The following is a 21,377-nucleotide window of genomic DNA, read 5'->3' as shown; positions in this document are numbered from 1 at the left end:
TAACTCAATTTTCAATAAACACCTTTTATAATTAAGAGTTTTCCAAGTTAGCACCATGCCTCTGTGAGAAGTCTATTTATGAATCCCCAAGGTGTGTTCAAGTTGCCCTCATAGGCCTGAGGCTTGTATTCTATTTTATATAATGATATTAAAAAGCTACACACTTCGAGCTGGAGTTAAATAAAATATGTATGGCTGCTGCATCTGAAAGGAGCTATGGAAATGTTATAACGCAGGCCCCAGAGCTTCCTCCTGGTTTCTTGGACTGTATATAAAGACCTTCCGGTCTGGAAAACTGGGCTCAGATTTTATGAAACAAATCTCAAAGTTCAGTGAGGCATTATGGGGAAGTACAGGTGAATATGGAGTCCGCAAGTAGTGCAAACAGATAATGCATTCGGCTGTTAACCAAGAAGTTGGAGATTCGAGTCAACGCAGCAGTGCCTTGGAAGAAAGGCCTAGAGATCGCCATTGAAAGCCCTATGGAGCACAGCTCCACTCTGACACACATGGAGTCGCCGTGAGTCAGAGCTGACGTGAGGACTGGTTTGGATGCTGTTTTTGTTACAGGTGAGTATAAAATAAATGTAACTTCACAGGGACGAACGGCACTAAAGCACTGCGCCAAGGAGAAACTCCATTTACAAACTTGGTTTTGTGGCCTATTTAAAACCAAAACCAGAAAACCTGCATCTTCTCCCTAATTTTCCGTATTTTTTGGCATTATAGGTAAATTCTATAACACTTGATTAACTTTTTCTTGTTTGCTCTTTTATTTTTAATTAACTTTTTCAACCAAAAACCAGGGCACTTGGGATCTCACTTATACGAAATAAGTGAATATATACAACCAAAGCTTATTAGTGATGACCAGGGGTGAGAGGGAGGGGGGAAAAAGGGAATTTCTGCTTAGGGGGTATTAAGTTCACGTTCACGGCAGTGGAATGATCTGGAGAAGGGTAAGACTGCTGGCACAACGTGAAGAACGTAATCAGTGTCACTGAACTGTGTATGCAGAAATTACTGCGGTGGAGTACGCCTTCTTACATATATTCTCAATAAAAAAAAAAAAATTAAACTCAGAGCACTTGGCATTTGAAACTCCCGTGATATTTAAGTTCTGCCTGGCACAGGCCTCATGGTATCAATGGCCACACTGGTTCAAAAGAGACCTCTTTTATATGTATATAAAATGTATAAACCCTCCTGGGAAGGCCACAAAGACACAGTATAAGGGGTTGGATTCTTGTTTGGGTAGCAATGGAGGTTTTGATCCTGAGGAAGTCTTCTAAGGAAACACCTCTAGCAGCCCATGGCTGCCAGCAGACCCCGCACCACCTCTATTAGAAAACCAATTACTCGCTTATGGAAAGCGCATTGCACCCCCAGGGGACCCAGGCACCCACATCACACCCCAGGTGCACACCCTGTCACCAGCCCTCTTTCTCGGCCTCTCACAATTTAGTCCAACAGATTTTGTTGAAAAGGTGTCATACTGTTCATTGATTTGAGACACATTCTGCCTTTCAGCAGAAGCCCTGGTGGTACAGTGGGTAAAGCGCTTGACTACTAACCGAATGGTTGGCGGTTCGAACCCACTAGCCACTCCACGGGAGGAAGATGTGGCAGTCCACTTCTGTAAAGATTACAGCCTTGGAAACCCTATGAGGCAATACTACTCTGTCCTATAAGGTCGCTATAGTCAGAATCGACTCGATGGCACACAGCAACAACTGCCTTTGCAGCAGCCAGGCCAAGACAAGGTTTTACCATCATCTTTAAAGGACTCGCTGTTCAAAGTAACACAAAGTGTTGATTTCTTTCGGCTGTTCACCTCAGGAGTTCTCAGCCTTCTAAACTGAGCCAGAAACTGCAGGTCTCTCTGCTTTGGAAGGAACTGTATGTATTTTAATTTCTCAGACTAAGCTTTCTATCTCCCCCACCTCAGCACACTCACATCCAGGAAATAGGAACCCTAAAAGCAGTCCAAACAACGACAAAGAAAATAGTACGTGGGCCTTACGTCAGTTTGAGGTGCTACTGTTTAATTTTATAATCAATTTTTCCCCTCTAATTTTTAGGAAAAGCACCAAACCAAACACCAGTTGCCATCAAGTCAATTCTTACTCCTGGTGACCTCATCTATGTCAGATTAGAGCTGTGCTCCCTAGGGTTTTCAAAGGCTGAGTTTTCGGAAGTAGACTGCCAGGTCTTTCTTCCAAGGTGTCTCTAGGTGGACTCGAATCTCCAACCTTTCAGTTAGTAGCTGAGCTTATTAACGGTGTGCACCACAAAATCCTGTTTTCTAAAAAAAAAAAAATGTTTTAAAATTTCAGTTACTAACCTTACTCTCAGTTATCAATCTATCTGATTGCTACAAAGGCTTACCATGCCTCTTACCCAAGAGTCAAAATCTCCAATGCCTACCAAGTGATTGAGTAGCCTGGCTACACTAAAGCACTGGCAAGTGGTGGAGACCATGGCGACCTGCCCAGGGGCAGCTGCGACCACTCAGCCAAATACTGTCCTGCAGAAATGAGAGCCAGGGATGCCAAGAATGATGGTTTTTCTAAAGGAGCTGAATTATGATAAGCAGTCTGTACATTTTATATGTTGGCAACTAATTTAATTTGCTTTAAAAACACAGTACAGACCAAACAAAACACATCCGCAAACTGGATTAGGTGCTCTGGCTTCTAGTTTGTAGCTATTAGTGCCCCTGAAAGGGAAAATTTCAATGCTATTTCAATTTCTATTGCTGCATAACCAATTGCCACAAATTTAGCAGCTTAAAACCACACATACATAATCTCACAGTTTCTGTAAGTCAGGGGTCTGGCACATTCTAGCTGGGTCCTCTGCTCCGGGAGTCACAAGGCTGAGACCTCATCTGCAAGTTGAGCTTGGGAAAGACCTGCTCCCACGTTCCCTCAGGATGCTGGCAATGTTCAGTTCCTTACTGCTGTAAGAGGGAGGTCCCTGCTTTCTTGCTAACTCTTGACCAGCTCCTACAGGCTGCTACCAGGTCTCTGCCATGTGGTCTCTCTACAGGCCCTCTCATGGTTCAGATCTCTTCCTCCAGGAAGGGCTCGTCCCTTCTAAGGGTTCAACTATTTATATCAGGTCCACCAAGGACAGTCTCCCTTTTGATTAACTCAAATTCAACTGATTTGGGGCCTTAATTATATCTGCAAAATCTCTTCGTATCTATCACATAATCATAACCTAATCATGAGGTGAACACCATCTTATTCACAATTCTGCCCACACTCAAAAGGAAGGAATTATACAGGGCTTTAAAAAAAAAAAAACATTTTTTTTTTTTTTATAACAGGGAGTGGAAATCTTGGGAGCCATTTTAGAATTCTGCCTACCACAAATGGGCAAATGATCCATTCACAAAAGTTTATTCACATATTTGGTTCACAAAGGTCCAACTGGATACTCAATCCGCATATTTATGTTTATAAAAACCAATCTCCATCGAGTTGACGCCAATTCATGGAGATCCCCTGTGTGTCAGAGTCTAACTGTACCCCACAGGGTTTTCAGTGGCTCATTATTCAGAAGTAGATTGCCGTGCCTGTCTTCTGAGGTGCTTCTGAGTAGGCTCGAACCTCCACACTTTCAGTTAGCAGCTGAATGCCTTAACCCTTTGTAACACCGAGACTTCAGGAATTTATGTCGTCACTGTTGTTAGGTACCCTCGAGTCAATTCCAACTCAGAGTGGCCCTACAGGACAGAGAAGAACTGCCCCATAGGGTTTCCTAGGCTGAAATCTTTAGGGAGTCAATTACCAGGTCTTTTCTCCCACAGAGCGGCTGGTGGATTCAAACCACTGACCTTTTGGTTAACAGCCAAGTGCTTAACCATTGTGCAACCAGGGCTCCTCCAACTGTTCACAGATGCTGGTTAATCTCGAGATTTACATCAGCACACTCTCCCTTGTTGCACTATTTCTTCAGCTCTTGTTGCTCAAGTTTTCAGAGAGACCTGAGCGCCAAGATCTCCCTGTTCAATCCATGTGTCCACAGTCTGCTCTTTCAGATGTAAACAACAGTTCTGAGAACCTCCAGTATAGGTTGCTCCCTTTCCTTATTGAAACCAACTGACTCAACCAGGTTCTAAAATCCATCTTCTTGCTTTTAATTAAATTTCAAGATGCCCAGGTCTTCTACTGGCTTAACTCTTCTACTCTACTGAATATCCTTAACGAACACTGTCTAATGCTTGGTGGATTGACTCCCCTCCAACCACAATGGCCCACACAATTTTCAGTCTCCTAAATCAGAACCTGCCCTTCAGGTGAGCTACAATCCTTCCACCTAACCTACGAATGAAATTCAGTTTCTGTTTACCAGTTCCCTGTATCACCCAAACTTGTTAGATGGGTGGAAACCCTGGTGGTGTAGTGGTTAAGTGCTACAGCTGCTAACCAAGAGGTTGGCGGTTCAAATCCGCCAGGCGCTCCTTGGAAACTCTATGGGGCAGTTTTACTCTGTCCTATAGGGTCGCTATGAGTTGGAATCAACTCGACAGCACTGGGTTTGGGTTAGATGGGTATCACCAAATTTGGAGAGCATGTTGGGGATGGTCTGTGTCACAACGATTGGGTTCCCTAAGAAGCAGACTCTGCCATCGAGATTGACAAGCAAGAGGTTTATTAGGGAGTGTTCTTGGGATCATCAACTGTGGGAGGGGAGGGCAAGAAGGAAAAGGAAAGGGGGGTAGAAGAGGCAATGGGGTGAGTGAGGGAAAGGAAAACGGCAAGGCAGAGGGAAGAGCAGAGCTGGAAAACAGTCTCATAAAAGGCATCAGACAATACTATGGAGGGTTCCAAAGCTGGATGACCCTTCTGAGTGGTCCCGAGTTGGGATGAGCGGCCAGGCCTTTATACTTCCATGCTTATCAGTCATTGGATGTGAGCTGCCCCTAGAAAGAGCAGTCATCTTGGGCAAGTTGGCTCTCTGAATTGCGGGCACTCCTGACAGCTGAAGGAATAAAACTTTCATCCCTGAATGAGAATACTGGGAGCGCATCACAGCATCCACTACTGTCCACCTTAAATTAGAGACTCCATGCCATGTTTATAATTTATTCTCTGGGCTGTGAGAGGGAAGGGAAGACCCATCCTCTGAGGTATAAGAAGACCATGCCATGTTTGTTAAAATGTCCTAGGAAGAGGTTTCAAATATGAACCCTATGCCAGTCTGGACCTGATTTGCCCTCAGATTCTTGTTCCCCATTCCCCCGCTCTGTTCTGTGTCACAAGGGGCAGGAGGTGACCCCTGCAGGCTGCATTTCCTAGGCTCCTGTGGTCAGCTGCCCCCTAGCTAGGTTTGGCCAATGGGAGGGACTGGCTAAAGACTAGCAGAGTGGGAAGGAGGGACAGGCCAAGGTACTTCTCCCCAGCCTTCTCTGTCTCGGGCAGGATCTATGGAGTGGCCATTTCTCCTCCATGACTCCAGTTCCTGCCAGGAGCGGCTGCTGTGGTTCCAGTCCCACCTGGTCCCTAGGCTATGGCAAACTACACTTCCTTTCTCTCACCATCCCAGATGGTGGTGGCTGCCTGCTGTTCCTCAGCCCTAGGTGGCCTCTGTACCTTCTGCTGGCTTCTCGGACTCTCCTATCACATATGTAACCAGCCCCCTGAATTCAGTTCCCTCTGTTTCAAACTGTCAGAATGGTTTCTGCTTTCCTGGATGGATCACAACAAACCTTAAATCGAAGTCTCAGGGGCGATAATCCCTGAGCCACCTTCTTACAAGGACAATCCTACATATCAGGTTCCTGGGTGAGGGGCAACAAGTTCGCAGACCCTGGAGCAAGGATTTACTTAACAGCTATGATTCCCTAGAGAAACGCCTGGGGGTGGGGGCACGTAGGGAGGCAGGGCAGTTATTCAGCAATAACGCTTTATTTCCTTCAATAATCCAGACCCCCAGTAATAGGATTTCTTACCTACTACATCTTCTATAAGGAGCTTTGGTGGCACAAATGGCTAAGCGCTCAGCTGCTAACTGAAAGGTTGGCGGTTTGAACCCACCCAGTGGTTCTGCATGAAAAAGACCTGGCAATCTGCTTCCATAGATGTTGTTGTTAGGTGCCGTCGAATAGGTTCCAACTCATAGCAACCCTATGTACCCTAGGGTCCTCCATAAAGAGGGCCTGTTTGCCATGGGTGACCCTGCTGGCATCTGAATACCGCTGGCATAGCTTCCAGCACCACAGCAACACGCAATCCCCCACAGTACAACAAACAGACAGACGTGTGGGGGGTCCATAAAGATCACAGCCAAGAAAACCCTACAGGGCAGTTCTAGTTTGTTACACGGGGTCACTACGATTCAGAATTGACTCAACGGCACCCGACAACAACATCTTCTGTGATACTTCAACTTCGATTTCTTCTGTACTGAACATTTTTGTACAAAAGTTAAACAAAATTGATTCAACTTAAAAACCTTGCCTTTAGGCCGTGGAAAGCTCCACTGACACATCCAAACTCCCTGAGGGACCGAATTGCTGGGCTGAGGGCTGTGGGGATCACGGTCCCAGGGAATAACTAGCTCATTTGGCATAACATAGTTTATAAAGAAAATGTTCTACATTCTACTTTGGTGAGTAGCGTCTGGGGTTTTAAAAGCCTGTGAGTAGCCATCTAGGATACTCCATTGGTCTCACCCCCTCAGGAGCAAGGGAGAATGAAGAAAACTAAAGATACAAGGGAAAGATTAGTCCAAAGGACTAAAAGACCACATCTACCACAGCCTCCACCAGACTGAGTCCAATACAACTAGATGGTGCCTGGCTACCACCGACTGCTCTGACAGGGATCACAATAGAGGGTCCCAGACAGAGCTGGAGAAAAATGTAGAACAAAATTCTAACCCACCAAAAAACACCAGACTTACTGGTCTGATAGAGACTGGAAAAACCCTGAGTATGGCCCCTGGATACCCTTTTGGCTCAATGAAGTCACTACCGAGGTTCACCCTTCAGCCAAAAATTAGACAGACCCATAAAACAAAACAAGACTAAAGTGGCCCACGAGCCGGGGGCAGGGACTGGAGGGCAGGAGACAAGACGAAAGATGGTAAAAGGGAACCCAAGGTCAAGAAGGGAGAGTGTTGTCATGCCATGGGGTTGTTAACCAATGTCATAGAACAGTGTGTGTACTGTTTAATGAGAAACTAATTTGTTCTGTAGACCTTCATCTAAAGTACAATAAAAAAAAATTTTTTTAAATCTTGCCTTCTCCCTCACGTTTTCCACTAGTGAGCAGCCAAAGCACTACTTTGCAAACAAATAATTTCAAAGATAGAAGCTAAAATTAAAAAACTTATGATCCCCAAATTCCAAAAAAAAAAAAAATCTATTTAAAAGAAGGTTTTTATAAAGGATCATCAACTCTAGAATATTCAGTTTAGCAAAATTATTTGTATTTTGTAAAGATATCGTATCTCTAAGTGTGCGTTAAAATCATCTTACCTTGGGGACTTCAGCAGATTTGGTTCCAGTCAAACACAATTATTCCAGGATATATTTCTGACTTACTCCAAACTCCCATTTGTAACCAGGACCGAACATTTCTGTGCTTCCAAAAAATTAGTTTGGAAGACCTATTTTAACAGCAAAGAAAGAGAGGCAGCAGTTAGCATTTTTAATGTTGAAATGAAACAGATCTGCAGTAGCAAAATAATGGTTTTACAACAACACCTGCCGTTTCAGGCAAGCGGTAGATAGCCAAACACATTCACATTAAACACGTCCTGAGAAAAAATGATACAGAATTCTGCACTCATTAACCCGCCCCATATTAGTTAACAAGGTGTAGCTGTGCAGTGGCAGAAGTTCTCTCAGCAGCAAGGACATTCAAAATTTTGATTCCGACTCATAGCGACCCCATGTGTTGCACTGTAGAACTGCACTCCATAAGGCTTTCATAGCTGTGATCTTTCAGACGCAGATCACCAGGCCTTTCTTCCAAGGCACCTCTGGGTGGGTTCAAACCACCAACCCTTCAGTTAATCAGCCAAGTACTTAACCATGTGCACAACCCAGGCACTCCTCAAAAATTGATCCAAACCAAACCAAACCCAGTACTGTCGAGTCAATTCTGACTTATAGCGACCCTATAGGACAGAGTAGAACTGCCCCACAGAGTTTCCAAGGAGCAGCTGGTGGATTTGAACTGCCAACCCTTTGGTTAGCAGCCGTAGCACTTAACCACTACACCACCAGCGTTTTCCAAAAATTGGTAGAGGGCCCCAAACCACTGAACGTGCATAAATTCACTCTCCCACTTATAATCAGGAATGAAAAAAAGGAAATTGGAGATGATTCATTCCCAGGAAGTTAAGCGACTTGTCCAAGCTCACAGAACAGCGGCAGAGCCAGTGTGAATCCCTGAAATCCTAGCCTTGAGTGGTATAAACCTGAAGATGATGGTACACAACCTGCAAGGTTGCTTTGTGGAAAATGTTAATGGCAAGCAGAACAGAAAAGTCTTTCCAACACAATACACCAAAATACCAAACCAGTCGCTGTAAAGTCAGTTCCAACTCATGCTGACCCCATGTGCGTCAGAGCAGAACTGTGCTTCACAGGGTTTTCAATGGCTGATTTTTCGGAAGTAGATTGCCAGGTCTTTCTTTCGAGGCATCTCTGGGTGGACTCGAATCTCCCTCCTTTCAGTTAGCAGCTGAGCACTGAACCATTTCTGCCCCTCAGGGACTTCTAATATAACACACGGTGCCAAAATATTAAAAAAAAAAAAAAAAAAAAACACTTGTTAATACTGTAGTTGGCATTGAATACTGTCCCTCAATGCACAGACCTCAAAGGACTTTTCTACTCAGGAGATCCATCAACGAGACAGATTGATAGAGTGGCTGCAACAATGGGCTCAAGCATAACAATGACTGTGAGGACGGCACAGGACCAGGCAGTGTTTCGTTCTGTTGTACAAAGTGTCGCTATGGGTCGGAACCGACTCGATGGCACCTAACAATGACGACACTTAGTGAAAACATTTTTAAAAGAAGGACTCAAGTACTCCCAAACCAAAGAAATCTTAAGAAAACTAGAAAGCAAAACTACATTATCTTAAATGTTGCTAAGTTAAATAAATGCTGTACTTTAAAAAAATACTGTACTTCCCTCCCGTGGTGGCAACCAGAAAGAAAAAATGACCTGCATTTAAAAACTTCAGGTTCCAAATATGATGCAAAAACAACCCTGGAAAGGCAGCCTAATTACTTTAGAATCCTCTTAAAGCCATTACAAATCCACCACCAAGCACTACGGAGATTTTTCTCTTTTTTTGGATGCCCCTGAAGGTCATCACACAAGTTTGCCCAGAGAACGCGTGGGGTGACGGACTGGATGACCCACCCCTTTGGGGATTCAGGAAAGAACATTCAGGAGTGACTGGCACCACAAGAGGGAAATGGTTTTGAATAACTTTGTAAATATAAGTGGCTTGAAAAAAATGACTTGAAAATGTTCATCTCCCAGATCCTCCAACTTTATTAAGTATGTTTGTCCTGACGTCCACCCAAGGGCACAACATGACCTTCTGCTACTGGAAAGAAATCCACAGTATAATTTATCAGAACCTATCATAACGAACACCCTGCATATCGGAAACCAGAATGACCTTTCCTGGCTAATATTTATCTTGTTTTCTTCACACAAAAGGAACCACCAGGGATTCTTTTCTCAATTCATTAAAAAAAAAATGGATCCGTCAGTAAAAAGAAATGCAATCTAATAGTCTGTGTGCGAGACAAGGAAAGCAGGAGTTTAATTTGAGGCTGAGTAGTAACTCATTCAGTCACATTCTCCCAGAGTGCACCTTAGGCGCTGGCTTATAAAAGGATTAACTCTTTCTTGTCACTTCTAAACTCCAGCCTGCTCATGGCTATAAATAATTTGTGCATAGCATCAAAAATGTTTCCTGGCAGTCATTTCATTTCTCTCTGTTGTTTCCCAACTATAAAAACAGTCCTCCTTTCTATGAGTCTGCTTCAAGTTATTTGTTTCTAAAGAGTCTCGATGTTTTCAATGATGAAGACACATTGCCTGCATCTAAACTAAAAAATCCTTTTTAAAAAATGGATTTAAAGAATTAAGTAAAACATCTTAGCATTTGGATGCAGGGCTATATTTCTTTTTTTGTCTTTCTCCTGATGTGTTGGTACTACAGGAGACAGTTATTCTTTTACCACAAAAGAGCAGAATGCCTGATTACATTTCCTGCTACGAAGAAACTCTGAGGCTCCCAGGCAGAGGAGACCATTCTTCAGATGTTTAATTTATACCCATGTTACACAAGAACGAATGCTGCCTACCCCTGATTTCTCATCAAGAGAGAGCAGTGATGCTCTTTTCTTTGCTCTTGATCTGCCTGCCTTCCTGACTAGTGGGGTGAATTCCCTAAGAGAATCAAGTCTTTCAGAATATAGGTTTTTTTTAAGTATTAATATTTTATTGTGGTTTGGGGGAAATTTACAGTGCAAATTAGTTTCTCATTCGAAAATGTACACACAAGTTGTTTTGTGACATTGGTTGCAATCCAGAAAATAGTTATTTACTTGGTGTAGATAAGCCCTCCCCCCCCCCAATTTTGCCCCATTTACCATCTTTGTCCTTCCAGAAAATCTGAAATGTTGGATATTACCATTCCTTTTAAAATCAGAAGACATCATGATTTTAAACCTAGACCTACGGTAATCGTGTGGGAAAAAAAAATCAAACGGCCCCAACTTTGAGGGGCATTCTGCAATGCAATGGCTCTGCACTCTTAAAAAGGGTCAAGGTCACCAGAGTCAAGGTCACCATGACAAAGGGAGTCTGAGGAATTGTTCCAAATGAAGGAGAGAGACATGGCAACTAAACGCAACTGTGAGCCTGGATCAGAAAAACGACACAAACAGACACACAGTCGTTCTCAAAATGAACTGAACACACACACACACACACACACACGTAGCTATTAAGGACTTTACTAGAACGATTTACAAAATCTGAATCTAGACTCCATAAAAAAAAAATAGTGTATTATAGTGTTGAATCAATGGGAAATTTCTTCAGTTCCATAATCATACTTAAGTTTTGAAGAGAATGACTCTGTTATTAAAAAATACAGCCTGAAATATTTAGGAGTGAAAAGGCAAATGTCTCCAACTTACTTTCATATGGTTGAAGGAAAAAAAAAATAGAAGACAGAAAGAGAGAGAGGAGGTAAATGATGAGTCAATGAGTAGATAAATGAATGAAAGAAACACAAATGGGGTAAAATGTAAGCAGTGGGTGAATCAGGGTAAAGGGTATACTGGAGTCCTTTGTACTCTCCTTTCAACCTTTCAGAAAGTTGGAAATTGTGTCATAATAAAATATTGAAGATTCACTTATAGGGCTTAAATACTAAAGTGATTTAGAATTTAAGTGACTTGCCAAAGACCACTGAACTAGTAAGTAGCCAAGGCCAAGATTCAAATCCAGGCTCTCTGGGCACCAAGGTACTTACTGCTTCAATCCTTGTAAAAAATATTTCTAAAGGAGCCCTCATTACACAATGGTTAGCAATCAGCTGCTAACCAAGAGGTCACCAGTTCAAACCCGCCAGCCACTCCCTCAGAGAAAAGATGTGACGGTCTGCTTCAGAGAAAAGACTGCGGCCTAGAAAACCTGATGGGGCAATTCTGCTGTCACACGGAGTTACTATGAGTCGGGACAGACTCAACTGCAACGGGTAAAAGAGTATTTGTTTCTTTTCATGTTTTAGTAAATAGGCTGACGATAAATCCATCTTTCTTCAGGGATTCAAGACATTGGGCATGGTTATGGATTGAATTGTGTCCCCCAAAAAGATAAGCTGAAGTTCTAACTCCTGGTCTGTGAATGGGACATCATCTGGAAACAGTCTTCGCAGATGTGACAAGTTAGTTACCATGAGATCATACTGGAGTCGGGTGGGTCGTAATCAAATCTTACCAAAGAGAAAGAGACACAGAGGCAAGATGGCCATGTGACGATGAAGGCAGAGATTGGAGTGACAAAGAACACCACCAAGGAAAGCCAGGAGTCACCACAAGCTGGGAGAGACACGTGTTAACAGATTCTCCCTCAGAGCCCTGAGAAGAAATCAGCCCAGCAGCTTCCTGATCTTGGACTCAACCTCCAGCACTTGTAAGACAATAAATTTTTGTTCTTATAAGACATCTCGTTTATGGTACTTGTTATGGCAGCTCTACTATGGTCATCAACGTGAAGATAAAAATTCACTCTCTGCCTGAATCTGTGTAGACAAGTGGACTGGATTTGTTAGTAGACCCTGGGATCGAGCCACGAGTGTTTTCTATTAATCCTTAAATAAACTCGGCTTCATCTCTGAAAAGTTGGTGGGAAACAGTGACTGGTTTGCTGTAGGTTTATTAAAGGCTAACGTCATCTTCCAAATTAGGGCCAAACATGCAAGAATTATAAAGACCTTGAGAGCTTAAGCTTCCATTTTTCAAAACAGAAGGAAAACAATCGCACTTTACATCAGAACTCTTCTAAAACGTTTCAGCGAAAATGTTACCAGGGCCAGGACATAACACATGAAATTAAACTACTTTCGCTGATCTCCATGAAGGAATTCAGAATCCAACCAAAACACACAAAAATGGATTTTTGTCTCTGCATCCACTTGGACTCATTTCCTGACAAACTCAGAAGCATTTTTGCCACAATACAACAGGGCGGATTCTGGCCAAACACCAAACAGTGAGCACCACTCACTAAGATCGCTTCCCTTTCCCGCCTGCCCACTCCTGGGTGGTTTCCAGGCGCCATCTTGCATCACCTCAGAGTGCGGCCATTTGGATAATGAGCTATTTCCAGACTCACCATCAGCTCATCTCTGACCTCCCTGGGCTGGGATCTACTGGGATGGCCAGGTGGCTTCTGTGATCAGTCCCCTGGGTACCAAGGCACAAGAAGTCATTCTTTCAGCTAATGATGTAAGAGCTTAAACACTGATGAAGAGTTTAAACACTGTGGCCCATCATTTATCCACACTAATTTCCACTCAAGACGAATAAGAGAAGCAGGAAATGTTTCATACATTAGCAACCCAGGTTTAAGGAGGAAAAGTGGGTTTTATGAGGGAGAGGGGATGAGAAGACAGTCTCACTCCGTGGGTCTTGTCTGATAACCAATGGAAATTTTGAAACAGAACTTGGCTACATAAAATAACTCATCATTCCTCCAGACAGAAATGAGGAAAGATGTCTCCATTTCCAATTGGTTTATAAAACGCAAGCACATTGAATGGTCTTCTAGAAATTTTTAAGCAGTTTTCCACAAAAGTGTACAAAACCATGTAAACCTCTCTCCTGACAAATTTACTCTGAAACAAGATAGGTATTAATAAGCTTCTTATATTTTAAGAGTGTGTTAATTAAAGCCAATGCAATGAGCCGATGAAAGTAAACGTATTTAATAGGCTGCTGATGCTGACGTGAGTTTATTTCATGCACCGATGTACAGCTGATACCCCCACTGAACTGTCATTCATAATTATCATGCGATGCGTAGAACTACTTAGTAATTTAGAACACGTTCACAGTCGTGTGTTGAAGCAGGCAGGTTTTTCCGCCAACGAGTGGTATACACACATCATAAATGGCTTTTTTATTGCTTACTTAAAAACATCTATGATGAATTTACTGCTGAACCATTTTACCACATGCTAAAGCATGTTGCAAATGAGCCATTAAAGATGATAACTGTCTCTATTAAATATTAAAGAATTTTATAAATGGCATTTTAATTTCAAGTGTTACCAATACCACCTCATCTAAATGAGCTGGTAGAGTTCTTTAAAAAGACTCTTTCTTTGAGTTGGAGATTTAAACAACTTAAATGGACATGCTATGTTTTCGTAAGGTCTGCTCTCTGTCATTTTCAGAACTGAGAAATTCCTTGAAACCACAGAGCATCCTTATTGAAGTGCAGGGACACATTCCTTTTCAAGGGACAGATGAGCAAACAGTACATTTTGTTAATGAACAAAAACTCTAGCCTTCAAGTGACCATGAAAAGTACGAAAGCAATCATCACTACATGGTCATGGTTAATTGAGAGCTGCTAAACGTAAAACTGAGAAAAAGACCCAGCGAGCAGCATAATACGAAACGCACTCACCAGACTCAATGGACTCCCTGCACGGCTCTACAGCTTGTTGTCCAAGAGAAAATGCCCAGGTCTGGGGCTGAACAAATGGGAACGGGAATGGCAATTTAGCCATAAATCTCTGAAGGCCCAATTATCCTGACTGCCAAGGGTTACGTTTTTTTTTTTTAATTGGAAATTTTCCTCTCGTTTCTCATTTTTCAAATAATCAAAACAGGGTGTCCAAGGGTTTTATTAAAAATGACTTCAACATTAATACTCTGGAGGCTGCCTACACATTGCCAAAAACTTGAACTTTTACCTCAAAAGTTTTTACTTGATTATGATTGAATTTCTACACATTGTTGTTAAGTGCCATCTAGTCAATCTGGACTCATAGTGACCCCATGTGACAGAGTAGAACCGCCCCATAGGGTTTCCCAGGCTGTAATCTTCATGGAAGCAGAGTGCCAGGACGTTCTCCTGCTGAGCAGCTGGTGGATTCGAACCATCAACCTCTTGGTTAGCAGCTGAGCAGTTAACCACTGCACTATCTTAACTTCTGTATAAAGACTACCCATAGAAGGTGAGGGAAGTTGTGCTTTAATTATCATTGTGAGTGGGGATCTTACAAGGGAAGTGTGGACCTCTTCTACCCCAACCTCCCGCATAGTATCCTGCACGTCACGGGCACGCAATATGTTTTGCTAAATAAATGAAGAAATTGAAGCCTCTACTTTCACTCGCAAAGGCACAGTCATTTAGCCTCTACGGACCCCAAATCCCTCACCTGTAAACTAACAGAGTTCAACTAGCCGATCTCGAAGGTGCCATCCAGTGATAACAACGACAGGACATCTCAGGAAAAATAGCATGATTCAGCTACTGATGACATGGACATGTACATGCAGGAAATTCAGCCACAGCAGGATTACAGCGCAGGACAACGCCCGTCCCAGGCAGGACTGGGCTTTTTAAAAGATTCATCTAAACCTTTACTAGATTTTCAACCTTAAAACCGCCTTTCGTTTGACAACAGTGCCCTCTTTTGGACAAAAAAGGAAGTTTTTTGACAGTAGGACAATTTTAACTGATTTATAACACATGTTGTGGAGCCCTGGTGGCGCAGTGAGTAAAGAGCTATGGTGCTAACCAAAAAAAAAAGGGTCAGCAATTTGAATCTACCAGCCACTCCTTGGAAAACCTGTGGGGCAGTTCTACTCTGTCTTATAGGGCCGCTGTGAGTCAGAATTCACTCGATGGCAATGGGTTTTTGTTATTATACATGTTTTCTCGTGAAACTTTCTCTCACATACTTGGGACATGTTATGAGGAGGGACCAGTCCTGGAGAAGGACATCCTGCTTGATAAAGTAAAGGGTCCGAAAAAAAGAGGAAGACCCTCAAAGAGACAGATTGACACAGTGGCTGCAACAATGGACTCAAACACAGCAAGGACTGTGAGGCTGGCACAGGACCGGGCAGTATTTCGTTGTGTTGTACAAAGGGTTGCTATGAGTCAGAGGCGACTCAACAGCACCTAACAACAACATTTATAATAATTATACACCCTAATTTTTAATAAAGCCGTATTTGTAAACATAATGCCAACTCTTCTTAAATAAGCTTAAGACACTACATAGATTAAATAACAATATCACACTAAATGGTATTACCCAAAAAAAAAGTTAAATAAAGAGACACAGCTTCTAAGTAAAATGGCAATTATTTACGTGGAATATTGCATATAATAAATGCAAGCTTAACGGCGATTCAGTATTTGTTGGCTCTCCTCGCTATTCTCTAACTGAAGTCCACGCTACAATCTATCAACACTCACAAGGTTATTACTGAAAGATACTCAAAACAATTGGCCTGTGTGTGCTAAAATCATTCCCAAAGTATTGTCCTGCTGGGGGACAGCAAGAATAAAACCAATCTCTGACTATTCAGAATTAAAAATCTAGTTGGAAAAGTTAAGACGAACACACATGGAGCAACCAAGCAAGCAGGTCATTAAATGATAATTTTCTGTGTCCTTTTGAATAGCGAAAATAAAAACTTTAACAGTGTGGAGAAGAGTAAGAGCAATGAAGACTGCTGTAGTCCAGGAAAACCTCCTGGAGGAGGTAACAGTACAGAGCAGTCAAGGAAAGATTTAAAGATGGCAAAAGCAGCAGCAAAGGTGTTTTTTCGTTGTTGCTCTGCTTTGGTTTTTGTTTTTTTGAGGGGTTGTTTGTTTGTTTTGAGGGAAAGGTATATAGAGTTAGAAATGAAGATATGTGTGAGTTGGGTTGTTCTGTTTTGATTTGATTTGGTGGGGGAGGTAGTTGTTGTTGGGTGCCATCAAGCTGATCCCGATACACAGCAACCCCACGTAACAGAGTAGGAGTGCCCCATAGGGTTTTCCTGGCTATAATCTTTAGGTAAGCAGATCACCAGGTCTTTATCCTGTGGAGCCGCTGGGTGGGTTCAAACTGCCAACCTTTCGGTTAGCAACTGAGCACTTACATTGTGCCACCAGGGCTCATTTTGGGACACACAGACAAGCCACTGAAAGAAACCACAGAGCCATGTGGAGAAAGTGGGAGGGGAGGTAAGGCGGGTAAGGGTGGCAGGCTACAAGGGAACTTGGAAGTCATACAGAGGAGCTGAACAGTCTTCCATGTCCTGTCTCGGGACCCAATGGGTCACCTGCATGACTCATTCAACAAGGATTTCTGGATCAGTTCTTCTGTACCAGGCCCTGTGCTGGGGGCTGGGCACAGGGATGGACAAGGTCTTGGCTGCCCTGGTGCTTGTATTCCAACGTGGGGAGACATACAGACAGGAAACCAAGCATGAATACGATCATTGTGGGACAGAGATAAGTGCTGCAGAGAAAAGAAGACACAGCAGTGTGCTGGGAAGTCCTGTGCATTTGAGATGATACTGAATGATGTAAGGATCCAACCATGGGAACTTCCAGGGAAGTGTATCCCAAGCAGAGAAACAGCCCACCACAGCACCTGATGCAAAATTCAGCTCGATATGTTCGGGAGCAGAAAGGCAGCTGGGGCTGAAGAGGAGTGAGCAAAGCAAAGAGAAGTAGGAAGGGCTGTCAGAGAGTCCTAGGGGCAGATCACTGTATGCGACAGGGATTTTATTCCAAATGTGAAGAGAGAATTTTAAGCAGGAGAGAAACAGGATATAGTCCTGGGTGGCACAAACATTTATGTGCTCAACTACTAGTCAAAAGGTTGGCGATTCAAACTGACCCAGAGGCATCTTAGAAGAACGGCCTGGTGATCTGTTTCTGAAAGGTCACAGCCTTGAAAACCCTACGGAGCCATTCTACTCTGCACACATGGGGTCACCAGGAGTCAGAATGCAGTCAACAGCCACTAACCACCAGCTGCTTGATGGAGGGTATACTCAAGGGACAGCAGTGGGAACTGAGAGACTACCACAGAGGTCCAGGCAAGAGATGGTGACAGCTCGGGGCAGGATGGTGGTATCAGAGATGAAGAAAGATTGGTGTTCTTAGCACACAACAGGTTCTGTGAATGAGTGAGTGCGCGTTTGGATAAGTGAGTGTGTGAGCAAATGCTCATCACCCCTTTTGCAATCTCCCACAATTCCTTTTATTCATTCTGTCTAGAACTGGTATCTGTCTTACAGATAACCACACCCACGCCCACTGCCATCAAGTCAATTTGAACTCATAGCACCCCCAGAGGGTTTCCAAGGCTGTAAATCTCTACGGAAGCAGACTGCCATATCTTTCTCTTGCAGGGCTGCTAGTGGTTTTGAACCACTGACCTTTTGGTTAGCAGTTCAGCACTTTAACCACTGCACCAGCAGGGCTCCTTATCTTGCAGGTAAGTACAACAAAAACACTAACTGTGGTAGGTTAAATATGTTCCCCCAAAGTTCCAGTCCACATGGAACCTCAGACGGTGACCTGATTCTGAAATAGGGTCTTTGGACATTTAATTAGTTAAGGATCTTAAGATGAAATCCTCCTGGCTTTAGTGTGGCCCCTAAGTCTAACGACTGATGTCCTTTTAAGAATGAGAAAGGACACAGAGAGACACGCAGAGAAGACGGCCACAAGAAGATGGAGCCAGACGTTGGAGGGATGCCGCCACAGCCAAGGAGCCACAGGAAGCAGGAGGAGGCAAGGAAGGATCCTCTTCTAGAGCCTTTGGAGAGAACATGGCCCTGACGACACCCTGAAGTCAGATTTCTGGTCTCCAGAACTATGAGAGAAGAAATTCTTGTTGTTTTAAGTCTCTGAGTCTGTGGTAGTTAATGTTATGGTAGCCCTTGAAATACACTGACCTATCCATGTCCTCGCGAGAAGAAAAACCAGCAAAATTCTTCAGTAACTGCTTGTTCGGCACAGGTCAAGGTCTTACTATCAAAGCACAAGAGAAAGGAACACAGTCAGCTGTCGGGAGAGTAAAGCACCAATGACCGGGGGTCTCCTGGAGCTCTCGGAAGCCTCTTTAAGATGGTGTCCGCTCAAATACCCTGCTGGGTGCCTCAGACACTCCATGTTGGGGAAAACTAAGGAACTAACCACAAGGTTTAAGTCTCGGTCTTGTGCTGGGAATACCAGTTTCTATTTCATAGACATTCTGCATCATGTAACTGATTGTTTTTTCTCTTCGCCTTGGTTGCTAGGGAGCTCAGAGGCAAATTTACAGTCTACCTTTTTCAGTAAGTGAACAGGCCCTTTCAACACACATTTTATATACTAACCTTACGGTCAGCATTATATTCTTCTTCCTATCCTTATTTCCCCTTTATCTCTCATGTCACTCAAGATTTGTGAAAGCTTTATCTGACTTGAACAGGCCAGATACAAACAGAGGAATGCACAAAACACCCAAAGCTTGGATAGTTTCCAAGGCTCAGCTGGTCCTAACTGGCTCTTCGTCGACTCTCCTTTCCTCTCCCCATTCCACTTGCCTTCCCCAAAACCCAAAATTTCTTCAATTTTTTGACACAGTTACCACAGGGGAAAATACTATCTCCAAATACATAACACGATGAAACATACCGACTAGACTACACAACCTAGTAGGTAACAGGCAAGCAACCACGTCAGGATTCACTGATCAACTTCCTGGTAGGCAGCAAGGCTGTGAGGGATGGGACGAAGGACTGGTAGGGTTGGATTTAAGGTAAATAAGAATGTGAGGAACACGAAATAGGGTGGTCAGCAGTCGTGGGATCTGGAGGAAGACAAGGTGAAAAGCAGACAGGACGGAAAAAGCCCTGAGGACGCAGGCTTTACAGCCTCAACAAAGATCAGGTCTGTGATTCACTGCCAATGGCTTCATCTCAAAGTAAGATCACTATGGCAGGTATGTGACGCGGGCACGCAGAAAAATGTCCATGTGCCCTAGAAAACACTGAAAAGCCATGTCTGCTTGTTTTGCATCTTGTTACAGTCGAGAGGGAGACTCAAAGAATCTGTTATCACTATAATAATATGGAGTCCCTCGGTGGTGGAGGCAGTTAAGCGCCTGGCTACTAAGCAAAAGGTGGTGATAATTTGTTGTTGTGTGCCCTGAATTTGATGCCTACTCATAGCGACCCTACAGGACAGAGTAGAACTACCCCATAGGGCTTCCTAGTCTGTGATCTTTATGGGAATAGATCACCAAGGTCTTTTCTCCCGAGGAGCACCTGGTGGGTTCAAACCACCAACCTTTCGGTTAGCCACTGAATGCTTAAATGCTGCACCACCGGGGCTCCTTTTCTTGGAAGACTGGGGAGTGTAGAACTGGACAAAGCCTGGGAAACCCTGACAGACAGCTGGAGGCAGTGAGTGGTCTGCCAAAATTGCTGGAAGACTGAAGTTTGGGCAATACATAAAGTCCAGCTCAGAACACCTCACGGTTCAAGGATGGAGTTGTTAAACAGATCAAGTCCTTCTGGCAACCAGCCATAATGAAGGCAGGAACACATCACAGCAATGTCAACCACCTGTCTACCCTTTCTAATGTAAACTTTATGAAATACACGTCAAGCATTTCCAATGAAAATGTGGCATCTGAATTGACGTGTACTCTGAGTGTCAATTACACAAGGGATTTTGAAGACTTAGAACAACAAAACAACAAACTACCACGTTCATATTTTTTATATCAGTTGCATGTTGAAAAAATAATATTTTGGAGACAGTGGGTGAAACAAAGTAGATTATGAAAATCAAAAACAAAACTGCAGTCACCTGGCTATAACTCAAAATTGTTATTTTTGGAAAAAGCTCTCGGCATTCGTAGCAGTTGTCTTAAGGCCCTCGTACGTGTTGACGTCATTAACTCAGATAAAGGCCTATGAGGCCATCCCTCTCGCTTGGAAACAAAAAATGAAATAGCTCACATTTACAATGCATTACAACCAGAACCTGAGTTCTAAGAAACTTCTATGTCGAATTCGCATTTTCACACACAAATTCACTAGTCACAGCTTCATTCAGGCATCAGAGAAACATTCTGGTAGCAAGCATGCCTCGGTAAGAGAATTTTAGGTCATGATCCCATATTTCCAACACATAGGAAGCGACACTACACACTTGAAGAGACTTCCTCTAAAGCAGAGAAAGCCACAAGGCTGGAGAAAAATGACCTTTCTTTCTAGTCATGAGTTTATTCTTTCAAGGTAATAAATGCACTTTTTTTTTTTGACTAATCACCCCCAAAGGGAAGAAATTGTGTGGAAAAACTAAGATCACCATAATCTGTTGTATAACATAAAAATTAACACTTGAAATGCACATTATCTTTGCAATTTATAGGGCATTTAACCTTTAAAATAAGTCACCTGAAAACCTATCAATTACAGTCATTGCTATCTTGGTTTAACTGGGGCCAGAGGAATTACAGCTAATGAGATCCCAATTTTTTTTTTCTTTCTTCTAGTTCTTTATAGCCTTCCTGCCACAGGACCTTTGCACGTGCTATTCCTTCTGTCCAGCCACATTCTTCCCTCCTTTTCCACTTAGTTGATTCTTACTTACCCTTCTTAGTTTAATCGTCACCTCCTTAGGGAAGCCCTCTCTAAGTAAAATCTCTGAATCTTAGTCTTTTTTTCCTTGGTACTCTTCATAATTACATTTTTATACTCACATGAGTCTTCCCTACAAGACTTTAAACTCTATAAGGGCAACAATCAGATTTCTTTGCTCACTGTTACATCTCCAGTCATTAATACTTAGC

At 43.1% G+C, this 21,377-nt stretch overlaps 1 protein-coding gene across 1 annotated transcript in view; it reads right to left on the bottom strand.

The window, feature by feature from the left end:
* Positions 1-21,377, bottom strand: part of LOC100665792 (uncharacterized) — a 181,615-nt gene that overhangs the window by 128,319 nt on the left and 31,919 nt on the right. The gene's annotated exons all lie outside the window — the stretch shown is intronic.

The sequence above is a fragment of the Loxodonta africana genome, chromosome 22, assembly GCF_030014295.1.
Source record: "Loxodonta africana isolate mLoxAfr1 chromosome 22, mLoxAfr1.hap2, whole genome shotgun sequence".
Lineage (NCBI taxonomy): Eukaryota > Metazoa > Chordata > Mammalia > Proboscidea > Elephantidae > Loxodonta > Loxodonta africana.
The sequence above is the reverse complement of the archived record's forward strand: the minus strand, read 5'-3'. Positions and strand labels throughout refer to the sequence as shown.